Genomic DNA, 14,191 nt, shown 5'->3' with positions numbered 1-14,191 from the left:
CTCTTTCAATGTCTTTGTCATCTTTATTAAATCTCATTTTTCTCATTTTTATCCCCTCAGGACATCCAGATGTTGAGGAAGAGACACCATTGTTATTATTTTCTCTTTCTTCTATGCCACCGTCCCATAACAGGGCCTCAGCTTTGCTACTTTTAATATAGTCATCCAGTTGTTACTCCGGTCTATTCTCATCCTGCCGTACTTGGGCTGTTCCCATCTGATGGCTCCAGGTTTCCAAAGCCTGAGACTCTTCAGCAATAAGGACCTTAGATGAAAAAGTAGGATGTGTTTAGAATCATTAGCAGCGGGAGGATAAGATTAAGAAAGTGATTACAGTGGCTCATGCCTGTAATCCCAGCATTTTGGGAGGCTGAAGTGGGTAGATCACTTGAGCCTAGGAGTTGGAGATCAGGCTGGGCAACGTGGTAAAACCCTGTCTCTACAAAGCATACAAAAATTAGCTGGGCATGGTGGCATGGACCTGTGGTCCCAGCTACTCATGTGGCTGAGGTGGGAGGATCACTTGAGACAAGGAATTTGAGGCTGCTGTGAGCCGTGATGGCCCCACGGCACTCCAGTCTGGGTGACAGAGTGAGACCCTGTCTCCAAAACAAACAAACAAACAAACAGATAAACAGAAAAACAAGTGATGTATTATTATATATGGTAATGGTTGTAAATAAGCCTTTTTCTAGGGAAAATCATAAGTATAGTAGTTGATTGTTGAGGAAAAAAGTAAAAAGAAAAAAATTTGTGATGGGCGTAAGAAATATTAACTAGAAAAACATATAAACTGCTTAAAATGTATGTCCAGTTACAGCTGATACTAGTAATAATAATGCATGTTGTAGACTCTCTAGTTTAAAAGTGACCATAAGTGCAATCCACCATTTAAAGATATGCATCATTGGATATGGATCACATTAATTCTGATGTTTTTATTACAGCAACTAAACCTTATATTCATATGTTCATAATCTTTATCATTTATTTTTCTCATCACACGGTTTGGTCTCAACAACGTCAACAAAATGGAGGGAATATTGAAGCATTTAGACTGCAGCAGGGGTTCTTTCTTAGCATTGGTTATCTCCTATAAAAAAGAATTTGGGATTACATATCTTCAAAAGACTATACAAAGAACTATGAAAAGAATGCAAACTTGATTTAAATACTGTAAGCAATTTCTCAAAGGAAATTGCCAATACAATTGAGATTAATTTGTCTGGAGAGATGACTAATTGAGATTACTTTGTCTGGAGAGATGAATAATAAACCATAAAAATTATACCTTAAGACACCACTTAAGTTACTTAGTAACTTTTTTCAGGAATCTGAGAGATTTGTTTGTTTGTGTTTATTTATGCTAGTCAGTTCTCTAGTTTCACGGACCAGCTGGGTTTACAGAGAAATTATAGAGAGATCATTTTCACCTTGAGATCTCAACTGTAACTGGATGATTAAACATTGGTACATGCTTACGAAGGAAAGCCATGAAATCTCCATCCTTGTGGATTATTTAAAACAATGGTCTTGACAGATTTAAGCAATGCATCGACCTAATTAGAGTCTTGAGTATAAAAGAGATGCTATTTTCAAATTTATTTTACTGCTCATTTATATTCAAATATGGAGACAGGGATCACTTCAAAAGGACCAGTACTCTAAGTGTCCAATTCCGTCCATTTTCACTCCAAATGGTTTTCTGTAAATTTGCTCCGACCTCTGATCGTTAGTTTCACGTTGCCATTCTTTGTTTAACTTCATATTACTATTGTGTAACTTCTGGGGTTATATTATTAAAGCAAAAGTCATTTATTCCATGCTGTAGGTTAAGCAGTGCCTCCTTATTGTTCCAACTTTCTGGGATTCTTCACAATACGTTCCAGACCTAGGTTAATTAACAACTCTGTTAACACCTCCTTGAGCTCAAGTGGTTCAAATACAACCTGCTGAGACATTATTTCTTAAAAGGTGAGGACTAATGACCCAACTTTCAGGCACCATCTCAGAGGCCACTTTTCAATCTCGTAAAGATTTTAAGTCAAGGAAGCTCAACATAGAAAGTCATGAGCTGTCATAAAATACCATTCCGGATATAGTTGTTTGGAACTGCCTGGGCACTTGGTAACCTAAAATACAAGTTAATAGTAATTTCACCTCATTTAGTTGTGTTTAAGGTGCTTGAGAATTATGCTTAATAGACCATAAAAATTATACCTTAAGACACTACTTAAATGCAATAATAAATCCTTGTGCAAAGTTCTACCAGAAAGTACAATTTTAAAAAATCATTGTAAATCTTTACTATACCTCATATTTTTCTTTTTGAAAAGTATGAAGACTATTGATTATATAAAATTTTAGATATGCTAAAATTCTTAGAATGAATTAATTACAGAGGCTATAGGTTGGTTTATGTCTCTTTTTTTTCCGGTAAATATTAAATGTAGCTTTACTCAAATATTAGTATGTTATATATGTAGGTTAATGTATATTGAATGAAATAAATTTATTTCCCCAATAAACAGCCTTAGAATATAATCCCAGCAGAAATCACTTCTAAGTGGTATGGAACCAAAATTAGGTGGCAGTTTGAAATATAACAATGATGTCACTGTTCCTATATTATGACTCCATTTTCATTATGTTAAAGGAATTAAAATGTCAGAAGTTAAACTGTCACAAAAAGGGGAACAGAAGAGATTATTCCCTATTTATTGCATTGCCAGGCACAGTACCGTTAGGTGTGGCACACTTGTTAATATTATTTTATTTAACTTTCAAAACAACGCCATGAGGCAGTTACTACAAGTCTTAATAAAAAGAAAAGATGAAATCAAGGCCCAGCAGTTAGATGTTTCATTCAAGACCATACTGCCATTAATTAAGGAAGCAGCATCCAAAATTTAGTCTATCCCACTTCAAAAATCCATGCTTTCATCTTCATCACAAGAGATGTATGATATGACCATACTTAAAGACAGAGCTAAGAGAAACCAGGAAAACCTTTCTAATGTATCTAATATCCGTCGGTGATAGAAGGAATGGCTACAACATAAGGAGTGTTAAGTATTATACATAAATAGGGGAACTTTGAAAAATGATTATATATAATAATAGTACCACCACATTTTTAAGAAATCTGATTGAACAAGTGTTTGAAAAAAAAAGATAAAAAATTGATCATTTAGGCCAACTGATGTCAAAAATTTTATATAGGTAATTGGGCTTTATGTTGCCAAATATTCTTTAATGTCTTAATGTCTCTCTCTAGCATATAGTGTTTTCTTCCATTTTAATATGATTTGCTGGTGGGTGGTTACTGACAGCCTAATCAAACCAGCACATTGTGTGGCCATCATGTGAATTAAGAATTATTCAGAAGTAACTGCAATTTTGATATTTAAAATCATCTGTTCTGTGACACACAGGCATGGTTTTAATTTTTATCTCACATGTAACTTAAATATATGAATATAATTTCTTTAAAAAAAATCCAATTTCAGTTATTGCCTGAAAAGCAAAAACACTATTATTTTTGTGGCCTTGGGCTGCATGGGCTGTGGGTAGTATTGAATGTCTATATTATTGGTTAATAACAAATATCTCATGAGATTTGTAGACCTTACAAGCATCTGTTGGTTTAAAATAATAATAGAAAATTTAATTTATTTTTGCTTTTTACATAGAATGGAGGCTAACAGGTAAAATAATACACAGGAGAATATTTTGAGAGCAATTAATTTAAATATTGATTTATATAATATTATAATTTTTAAAGGTACTTTTAGAATGTACGAATGATATTTTTATTACTTTTCAATTACTATTTAAATAATTTATTATCTCAAGAAAATTGAACCTGTGCTTTTTCAAGAGATAGTCTGCAACATTCTATTGGCCAGCACAGCTTTTGGCCAGTATCAGCTGTTTACTTAATGCAGTTTTTTTCCCTAATACTCAAGTTACTCAGTCAAAACCTGCGGAAACACAGCCTCTTACGAGAATTGGAATTTGCTTCTTTCTTTGTCTGTCTCATAAAGGGGTGTGTGTGTGTGTGTATGTGTGCATGTGTGTATGTGAAACAACATGACACAGAATGACATGAACATACAAATTAGAATGTCCTAAGCTTGCATTCCAGCTTTATTACTAGATAAGTGGCAGAAATGTGTTAATTTTACAGAGGCTCGGTTTTCTTAACAGTAAAATAGAGATTGAAATAGGTGATATAAAAGTGCCTTAAACCACTTTGCATTTATTCAATGAAATTTAGCTTCACCCTTTCCATTTTCTTGCCTCTTGTGTTAATGATGTGTAAACATTCCTGGGTCGGGACAGATTATTTAGGTGAGCTCTTTTGTTTTGCTCAGTTTTGCCCTAATAAATAGGAGACACAGCTTGGGAACTCCTGGCAGGTCTTTTTCTCCCACGTCTTCTGTGTTCTTGTTATCCCAGCACATGTAAGAAATGCTGTATGTATGTACTGAAGTCATCTTAGAGACCTACCACACATATATTGAAGATAGGAAGGGAACCAAAAGTTATTAGATACCTGCACGTAGCAGTTTATATGTTACTGCTTCACTTAATCTGATAAAAAAATATATGACAGATTGTGTTAACCACATTTTACAAAAGAAATTCAGCCTTCAAAGAATTAAGTAACTTCCAAAAGTCAAGTAGCTGGTGAAGGGTAGAGGAAAAATGAAACTTGGGGCTCTCAACAAAACATTGTTCTCCTAAATAGAGTATATTGCCTGTCATCAAAGGAGAATTACTTTTCTAAATGTAAGCACATGGGTGGTTATTGAACATGTTCTCTGGATATGGGATTTTATAAAGATGGGTTTGACATTGGTCCTGTATTGGACCAATTATTGGAATAAATAAGACTTGTGTATAAATAACTGTAACACAAAAATAGAATATGTTAATCACCATAAAGGGATTCAGATAAGGTATTTTTGTTGTCTTAAAGGAGGACAACCTCTGGTTGTAACAATTGAGGGAGTCTTTGTGTTGAGGTGACATTTGGATTGGGCTTTAAAATGGGTAAAATTGGGGTATGTACACATAAAACGTTGACAAGAGTAGAAAGAGGGAAGATTATGAACAAAGGCATGTAGATAATGGAGTAAATTATAGACATTTAAAAAATGGTGAGTAATTACGTTTTTCTGGCACGTAGAGAGCAAGCAATGAAATGATCAATAAAGGAATGTGAAACTTTAAATAGCCTGTAAAAGGTTTGGGAAATGTTTTTGGTAGACATTGGGGTACCACTGATGGATTTTAATTTTAAGACTGCCATAATATGATTAGGAATACCGTTAATGGTAATAAATGTAATAATGCAGGTCACGATGCCAAGTGCTCACTTTGTGATTATAGTCAACCTGGCCATTGAGGAGATGGAGATGGGAGTTCCAGGAAGAAGTAAATAGTAGATAGTGGAAGTAGGGAGAAAGACAAAGATGAGGGCAACATTAGAATAAGTAGGCACTTAACAACTAATTAGATGCCTGGAGCAGGGAAGAGAAAGAAATCTGAGGGGACATCCATGTTTCTGTCTTGTATCATCAGCAGTATAATGTGAAGGTACAGAGGAGCAGAGGCAGGACTAAAAGGAAGGATGATGAACTCATGTATAGACTTGTAGGTTTGAAGAAATAAGGAAACCTCAGAAGGAGATAAATTTTGGGTTGTTAGAAATGCAGTATAGGTTTGGAGAGAAAGGTCATTGTTAGGAATCTTAATTTATGAGTGATCTGCATCCGGGATATTAACTAAACAAAGAGAGAAAATGGAATAATAGAGGGGGGCTTGATATCAAAAGATGAAGACAGCACAGGTGAAACCCCTATGTTTATGTATCAAGATAAGAAAAATAGATGGCAAACAAAGCAGAAGCAACTAGAAAGATAGGAAAGTTGAGCTGGGTGTGGTAGTGCATGCCTGTAGTCCCAGCTACTTGGGAGGCTGAGGCAGGAGGACTTGCTTGAGCCCAGGAGTTCAAGACTGCAATGAGCTTTGATTGTGCCACTGCACTCCAGCCTGGGAAACAGAATGAGACCCTGTCTCAATAAATAAAATAAAATAAAATAAAATAAAATAAAATAAAATAAAATAGTAGAGGGCTTTTTACTGAAGCTAAAAGAAGAAGGAATTTCAAGAAAGTAGCAGTCAGCAATGTCAAATATTGCAGGGGGACTCTGACAAATGGATGGCATGAATGATCTTTTCACATGTGAGAAACGAATCTGTTTTCATGTTTGTGACATCATCTCAGTGTGTTTTGCATATTTTTTCTATTACCTTATAATCTGATAAGTTTTAAAATTTTTTCCCTTTCTTTTCTTTTTCTTTCTTTCCTTCCTTCCTTCCTTCCTTCCTTCCTTCCTTCCTTCCTTCTTTCCTTCTTTCTTTTCTTCTCTTTTCTTTTCTTTTCTTTTCTTTTCTTTTCTTTTCTTTTCTTTTCTTTTCTTAAGACAGGGTCTTGCTCTGTTACCCAGGCTGGAGAGCAGTGCCATGATCACCATTCACTACGGCCTTGACTTCCCAGGCTCAAGCAATACTCCTACTTCAGCCTCGCCAGTAGCTAGGACTACAGGCAATGAGTCACTATGCCTGGCTAATTTTTGTATTTTTTGTAGATACAGGACTTTGTCATATTGCCCAGGCTCGTCTTGAACTCCTGGGCTCAAGCCATCTGCCTGCCTCAGCCTCCCAAAGTGCTAGGATCATAAACGTGAGCCATGTCACGCAGCCTAGAATTTGATAAGTTTTCTGTTGGGACAATTTCACTTGACTTTATTTGTGGAGTCAAAGGGTGACTTGATTTCATTCACTTTGCAAATTATGATGTATATCAGTGTCTACTGATTATGAGTGCATAAAGCAAAGATCTTAAAAATTAATATTTAAATAATAAAAAACTTTGAATATTTTACACAGGTTACATTTTTTCCTGCCATATTATTTGATATTCTATGACTACTAGTATTTGTTCAAAGTACTTCTTAGCAGCATACTCATTTGTGGAATGGAAACTAGGGTCAGAAACTGTGGGAGCTGCTGCCTCCTGCTACTGTCTCAGCTCTGTGAGTTGGTGCCTGGCTTCCCCAAAACTGAATCTGGAAAGGCAAAATAAAGACCAGGATTCCACCAGACAAATGGGAATTTCTAGCTTTTTGTAACTCTTTTCAAAGCTTTTCTAGACCTGAGGTGACACAGGTTCTGTTAAAAATGTCATTAAATCTTGCTATAAGTAATAAAAATTTGATCTAGACATCCCATAGGCATCTCAAATTTAGTATGTCTAAAGCATATAGCACTTCCTTCTCCCCCAACCTGTCCTTTATATTGCATCTCCCATCTCTGTCAATGGTAGCATCCTTCATTTGCTTGCTCAAGCTAGAAATCAGAGTTATTTTTAATCTTGTTTCTATTGTTCTCCACTATATTCAATCAACTAGGCAGGAAATTCTATCAAATATTATGTCCTGATTAACTCTTCATGCTGTTGAGTATTTCTGATCTATTGCCTGCCAGTAGTTGTACCTCTTCACTATTATTTTTCCTAACCATATTTATTGAGCATATAGCTATATGCTGGACATTATTTAGGAATTGGAGATAAAATAATGAACAATGAAGAATTAGTCCATGCTCTCAGGAAGCCTCCAGTCTGGGAGAGAATTCAGTCACTTATCAATTAATTGTGCTAATATTTTTTATTTTGATGGGATAAGCATTCCAAAGAAAACACGCCAAGTACAACAAGGAAAAAATGTCATGTTTCTTAAGAAAAAGGAAGGACTCAAGTGGAAAAGCTTTGATTTCGAGGAGAAATAGGAGTAAGACAGGTGAAGGGGGGAAGGAAAATTGTTAAGGCTGAGGGAATTCTGGAAGCTGTATACTCAGAATGAACCTTACACTTGGAAGATCTAAAATCAGGATAGTTGGAGTAAAGAGGGCAAGTGAGGAAAATGAATGAACTAAAGTAGAATTGGGTTGAAGCCATCATCATGTAGAGCTCTTAGGTATAAGGATTCCATTCTTAAACTTCAAAATGGCAATATTTTGAAAGTGAAGGGGTGATGGTTGTTAAACTGGAAGTGTGCTGGAAAAGCCTAGCCATATGGTCATTCTATTTAGAGTCATGTTGAGAATTTTGGGTTTGTTCTAAGAGAAAAGGAAAGCTATTGAAGAGTATTTAAGTAGAGATGTGCCTTTATCAGGTTGGCATACTCAAATAGCATCTTCCTCCACCACATCTGCCCTGCCTTTCTAATTTTACTTGCTTCATTTTTCCTCACAACCCTCATACTACCTGAAATTATGTACTTATTTATTTGAGTGTTATATTTCTTCCCTTCATGGATTTAGGCTGTGAAGGCAGAGACTTTGTTATATTCACCGCTGCAATTCCAGCACCTAGAACAGTGCATAACACATAGCAGATGCTCTCTGAATTGTTAAATTAATGAATCAGTTTTCTTCTCTCTCTCTCTCTTTTTTTTTTTTTTAAGAGACAAGGTCTCACTCTGTTGCCCAGGCAGGAGTACAGTGGCATAATCATAGGTTACTGCAGCCTCCAACTCTTGGGCTCAAGCCATTCTCCCGTCTCAGATTCCTGAGTAGTTGGGACAACAGGTACCTGCCACCATGCTTGGCTAATTTGTTTAATTTTTTCGAAGAGATGGGGTCTTACTTTCTTGTCCAGGCTGGACTCAAACTCCTGGTTTCAAGGTCCCAAAGTACTGGGATTACAGGTGTGAGTCACTGTACCCAAACAGATTGCTTTTCAAGACACTGTGGTTATTGTCCAAATTGATTAGAATGAGTGAGAGCTTGTGGCAAAAGATGGTGGTAAAATGTAGAGATGTTGATAGATTGGGAAATAATTAGAAAGCATATTTAGGACTTTGTGATAATTTAGATGTAGATGATAAGGAAGAGAAAATATCAAAGATGACTTCCAAATTTCTGGAATGAGCCTCTGGGTGAATCTGAAGTGCCACTACCTGAAGGACTTGAGGAAGGAATATGGTATAATGGTTAGAAGCGTAAGTGTTCATCTGGCTTCATCTTTCACTGACACTGTGACCTTGGGCAAGCTGCTAATTTCTGCCTGTCTCAGTTTCCTTATCCCTAAAATGAAAGGTAAGATTAGTATCTCCTTTGTAGACCATATTTTGGAGATTTAATAAAAGAATGTTATGTAAGGCATTTAAAACAGTGCCTAGTATGTAAAAAGTACTCAGTAAAAGTTAATTACTGTGGGAAAGAGTAGAGGATGAGTAAAAAGGGAGGGAAATCAGTTCTGTTTGTTGTTGTTGTTGTTGTTGTTGTTGAATTTTGGTTGCTGTGAGAGATTTATGAGTGGATATGCTAAGATAGCTTTTATAGTAGATGAACTCAAAGATCTCAGAAGGGAAACCTGGGTAAGTAATAGAAATTTGGGAGTTGTCTGTTTATGAATACTTGACCTCATTAATGGTAGTTAGAACTAAATTCCGGTGGACACAAACATAATTAATAGTGAGTAAGGAAGACTGAGTAAGAGGGTTAAGAGAGTTATGGTCAAAGCCAGGGACTAAGAGGAGGGACATGGGTGAGCTGTATTAATACTTCTTTGACTCCCAGGAAGGCAAGGGCCATACTGGCAGACTGCTCTTCAATCTAGGCAGCACAACACAGCCACAATGGTGGTTTCTGAACTAGGAAGTTAATCTTATCTCACTCCCACCTAACATATTTTGGTCACTTCCCACATCATTCTGTTTCGAGTTCAATATTAGCCTGTTATTCAATGTACTTCACGTTGTCATCCTCTCCAGCCTTTTCCTTTAGTGAATTAGACACTGTGCACTGTTCTTGCCACACTTGCTCTTGCCTGTAGATGATATACATGCTATTCCATCTGCCCTGACTGCCATTCTACCTGTTGTCCATGACAAAAACCTACCAAACAAGTTCTTGTTCTTCTTTGGGGAAGTGGTACCCAGAGGTGTCTTTTCTCTATCCCATGAAATCTCCTATTTCACTCTAGGAAAAACCTCTTTATACGAGGTTATATTTGTTTATTTTGTTTCCTTTTGTTTCCTAACTTATTTATTTAGACCATGAGAGCCCTGAGAAAAGGCTGTGCATCATTTGGATCTTCAATGTCTTGCCCAATGCTTGCCATAATGTGCACACTAATTGTTTGTGAAATTGAGGAAGGATTTAAGAAAAAGCAGTGTATCCTGCTACCTTCTCAAACTCCATATAACCATTTTTTATTCACTCAGATGATCTAGAAAAAGTTTAATACAGAAGGACGCAGGTTCAGAACATACTATATTCAGACATAATCGGATGTATTCATAATACATTCAGATAAATGGAGATGAGTAGAATTGGTCCATAGAGTTATTGGAGGATTTAAAGTGCTTCAGAATCATTGTATAAATCTTTAAATAATACCATTTTGGTATCATCTTCATTACCAAGTTTGTTCAGTGTTAAGTTTAAGATTCAGATGTCATGTATATTTTTGTTTAAGTTGATTTAATTTTTAAGTGCTTATTTTATTCTAGGACTTTGACGGGTGATTTGGAAGTGAAAAACATAGTCCCCATTCTCCTGATATCTGTTGGGGTGATACAAAAGACATGCAAACAAGATAAACCACAAAGATAGTAGAATGGTCCCTTCAGATTCCCTAATTGTTAAATCCTGGAAGATGGATTTCACTTTAATATTTGCTTTTTAAATGATCTATGTAGAGATATGACTTCACTACTCTAGAAAACTTGGACTTTCTTAAATCAATTGAGTAGTTACATTTGATTATCTAATTTATTTCATCTATGCTTTTACATTTATATCTTTTACTGTGGATTGGAAATGGCATTTAGAACTTTTATGGAGGACCAGAGGAAAATTGTACGCCCTCTTTCTCAGATGCATCATTTTACATTTAATAAGCAGAATAGTGTAATGACAAAAAATGTTTTTACCTGTGAGAAGACATGACAGAATCAGCTATTCTGTGAAACTAAGAATTCTGTCCTCCTTTCCAAAGTGGTCCACTTTTGGACCAAACTGAATAAAAGCACTGGTTGTTTTAGCAGACTCTAGTCCAAATTCTGGACCCCCATCCAAGTTCTGGACTCCAAATCCTGTAAGTTGCTCATCGGAGAGTCATCAGATAATGAGGCGGCATTATCATTATAATGATGAGTGCCCCTTGTGGCATTCAGGCTCTTTGTCTGAAGTGGCACTTATTTGGTGGTAAGACGTTTGTGATTGTTACTCATGGCAGGTGTCTATGAGATTACTAGAAAAAAAAATTGAAGTGATATCATATGCTCATCAGGAAGAAATAAGTGTGGTAATTGACTTTGCCCAGGCTTGTGAATCTTTTTCCATCCATTTCATTCAAATTTAAAAGTAGACGTTCTTAAATTCAAAGACTCATTCTGGCCATACTGGTAGATAGAAATACATCTGTATTGATTCAGGTTAACTCTATTTTAGATGTTTTCTGATTTTTAAAACAATTATTCAACTTCATTCTTGCTTATGAATCTTAACTAAGTTGTTTTGCTTTTGTTATTTTTCCATGAAATGGAAAAATGAGAAATGATGTTAAAAACCTAAAGGAGATATATAAAATATATACTGAAAAGGAGATACTTCAAAGCAAATTATCTAAACATAGCATATTTTCTCATAAAAATTAGAATTCAAATTTATGATTTTAAAAAAGAATATGATTTTCCTGGTTTTACATACATAATTAAATATATATAACACATATTCAGGTCTGTACGGTATTTTAGAAATTTGAAAAATTTAATAAGATATTGATTTTTAAAGATTTTAGTGCTTAATGTACTTGGTCCAAATACCAATGGCTTTATTTTAGGGACAGATGAAACTTATTAACAAATTACCTAAAACTTTTGGATTTTTACACCTTTCATTTTTACGTCTACAAAATATCAGTAATAGTGGCAGCTAATGTTATCTGGAAACAATAAGAATATTTGCCTGACTTGAGAGACATCAGGTGTAAATTGAATGTTTCCAGCTAAAATTATATGTCATTGGGTAAAGTAAATAATTTAAATATTGATTAGTATTTCATAAAAGGCAAGGTCACAGGCTGTGAAAATATGAAAAGGTACGTTGAATAGATAATGATGAGAAAAATGTGAAGATAGTTATATTTAAATGCAAACATCCATGCAAGAAATCAGCTGCTTGATAACTTACTAGAAGAATTTATTATTGCCACTGTACTCCAAACCACTAATGAGAAATGTTTTTTAAGATTTAAGATTGTATAAATGCTTTGTACCTAGAACTGATGGAAGTAATTGGTAAACTACTTAATCAAGTCCCACTTGGAAGTGAATGGGAACGAGAGGATAGAAAGTGTACGCTGGTAAGAAACCCAACAAGTCAGTGGAGTTCTCTTTACAGAAAGAAACAAAGATAGCAGTAATTAATGACCCTGACTCTGTGCCAAAAAAGCTTTCTTCTGACAACTCCAACTTAATTAAAACTTAAGACATTTCAATGGCCTCCGAAAGCCCCTGATGGGGTGAACTCTTGCAGACTCGTGAGAAAATTTTGTAAATTAAAGGAAAAGATGTGTGTTACCACTAGTGCCATGGCTCTAATCCCTGACAGTCAAAGAATCTATTTAGCCCAAGCCTTTTCTTTTAACCGGCTCACACCTGCAGGCTTCCTGGCACTTCCTCTGCACCAGAGAAGGCAGTTTTTGTGTTTTACGGAAGATCAGATAATAGGAGCCTTGCTGTTCCTTTTGTTTTTGTGCATTGTTCATTAGCCTGTGAGTGTTGCAGGCACACTTGATATGCTTGGCTTGCTCCAGAGTAGAGCATGGCCCGAAAGCTTTAGGTGGTGCAACACAGGGTGAAGATGGGTTGGCGGAAAAAGTAAGTTTTTTTTTTTTTTTTTTTTCTTAAATGTGAAAGTGGCTCAAATTAAAACTCACAGTTGATGGGGCAGTCTGAATGGCTGTGGCCTGCTGTTCTTAACACAGCGGAGTGACAAGAAACGAGGTTCTGTTCTAGACAGTGCAGATTTGAGACACAAGGAAATGCGTTGTTAAATAGCCCTTGCTCCTTTTATTGGTACCATTTTTAATTCACTTGAATCAACAAGCATAAGGATTCCCAGTAGGTGTGGAAAGGAGGCATACTGTGCGTGCTATAAAGAAAATCGGGTGGTGATCTATTTATTAATAAATATATCGAAGACTGAAATCTTAGAAATGACATTGGTTGAATACCAATTGGGGTGAATGGTTACACAATTTACATGAGAAAAAAAAGGGAGTTTAATTTCTCCTCCCTCCCCTCTGGAAAGTGTTTTGGTGTGTTATAATAGCAAATACCACCCCCACCATCCCACAAGGCACTCTCTCTCACACACACTCAGGCGTCCTGTGGCCTCAGGCTAATCTGGTGGCTGGGACTAGAGAAGGTCAATTCCTGGCTTGTCTCTTCCCTTTTGGACCCGACTTGAGACTGGTGTATTTGAAGGGCACAGAAATGTTCCTGTTTAAATCCAAGCTTGGGTATCTTTTTAAGTGTCCATTCTAAGGAAAGAAAAGCTTACCTTCAGGTACTCAAGATTCTCATCTTTTGAATCTTCCAGGTCTTTGTTTGCTGAGGTTAAGTATGCAGAATTTATGCAGAATTTGTTTTTGCAGGTGAAGAGCCATAACTTACATGAGCTGCACTTCTATTTCTGGGAATGAGAATGATCAGAAATGTAACCTTTTACAAAAATTTTGGGAATGGCGCTTTAGAACAAAACATCACTTCATTTGATTTTTAAAAAAATACTAAAACTTCTGTCCATGAGCGTTAACCAAATATAATATATGGGTCCTGTCTTTTGGTGTTTGGAAAGGCTCACCAGCTAGTTATTCTTTTCTTACTAACCATTTTCAGATGCTAAAAGCCAGGGAGGTGGGGGAGGGAAGGTAGAAATCAACATGTTTGATCCTGTATATAAAGGTTTTCTTTTCGTTTGTTTGAATTTCAGAATACTAACCCTTATTCGACTAATCTAAGAACAAATAAATACCACCTGTGCCCATTTGTGTATTTTTTTAAAAGAAGCACACAAAAATATTTTAATGAATTACTAAAACTCA

At 35.8% G+C, this 14,191-nt stretch overlaps 1 protein-coding gene across 3 annotated transcripts in view; it reads left to right on the top strand.

Moving 5' to 3' along the window:
• The window catches only part of ZFHX4 (zinc finger homeobox 4), a 187,904-nt gene that overhangs the window by 83,031 nt on the left and 90,682 nt on the right, over window positions 1–14,191 (top strand). The window lies entirely within an intron of this gene.

This window comes from Macaca thibetana, chromosome 8, assembly GCF_024542745.1.
Source record: "Macaca thibetana thibetana isolate TM-01 chromosome 8, ASM2454274v1, whole genome shotgun sequence".
NCBI lineage: Eukaryota > Metazoa > Chordata > Mammalia > Primates > Cercopithecidae > Macaca > Macaca thibetana.
This window is presented reverse-complemented; position numbering and strand designations above follow the sequence as displayed.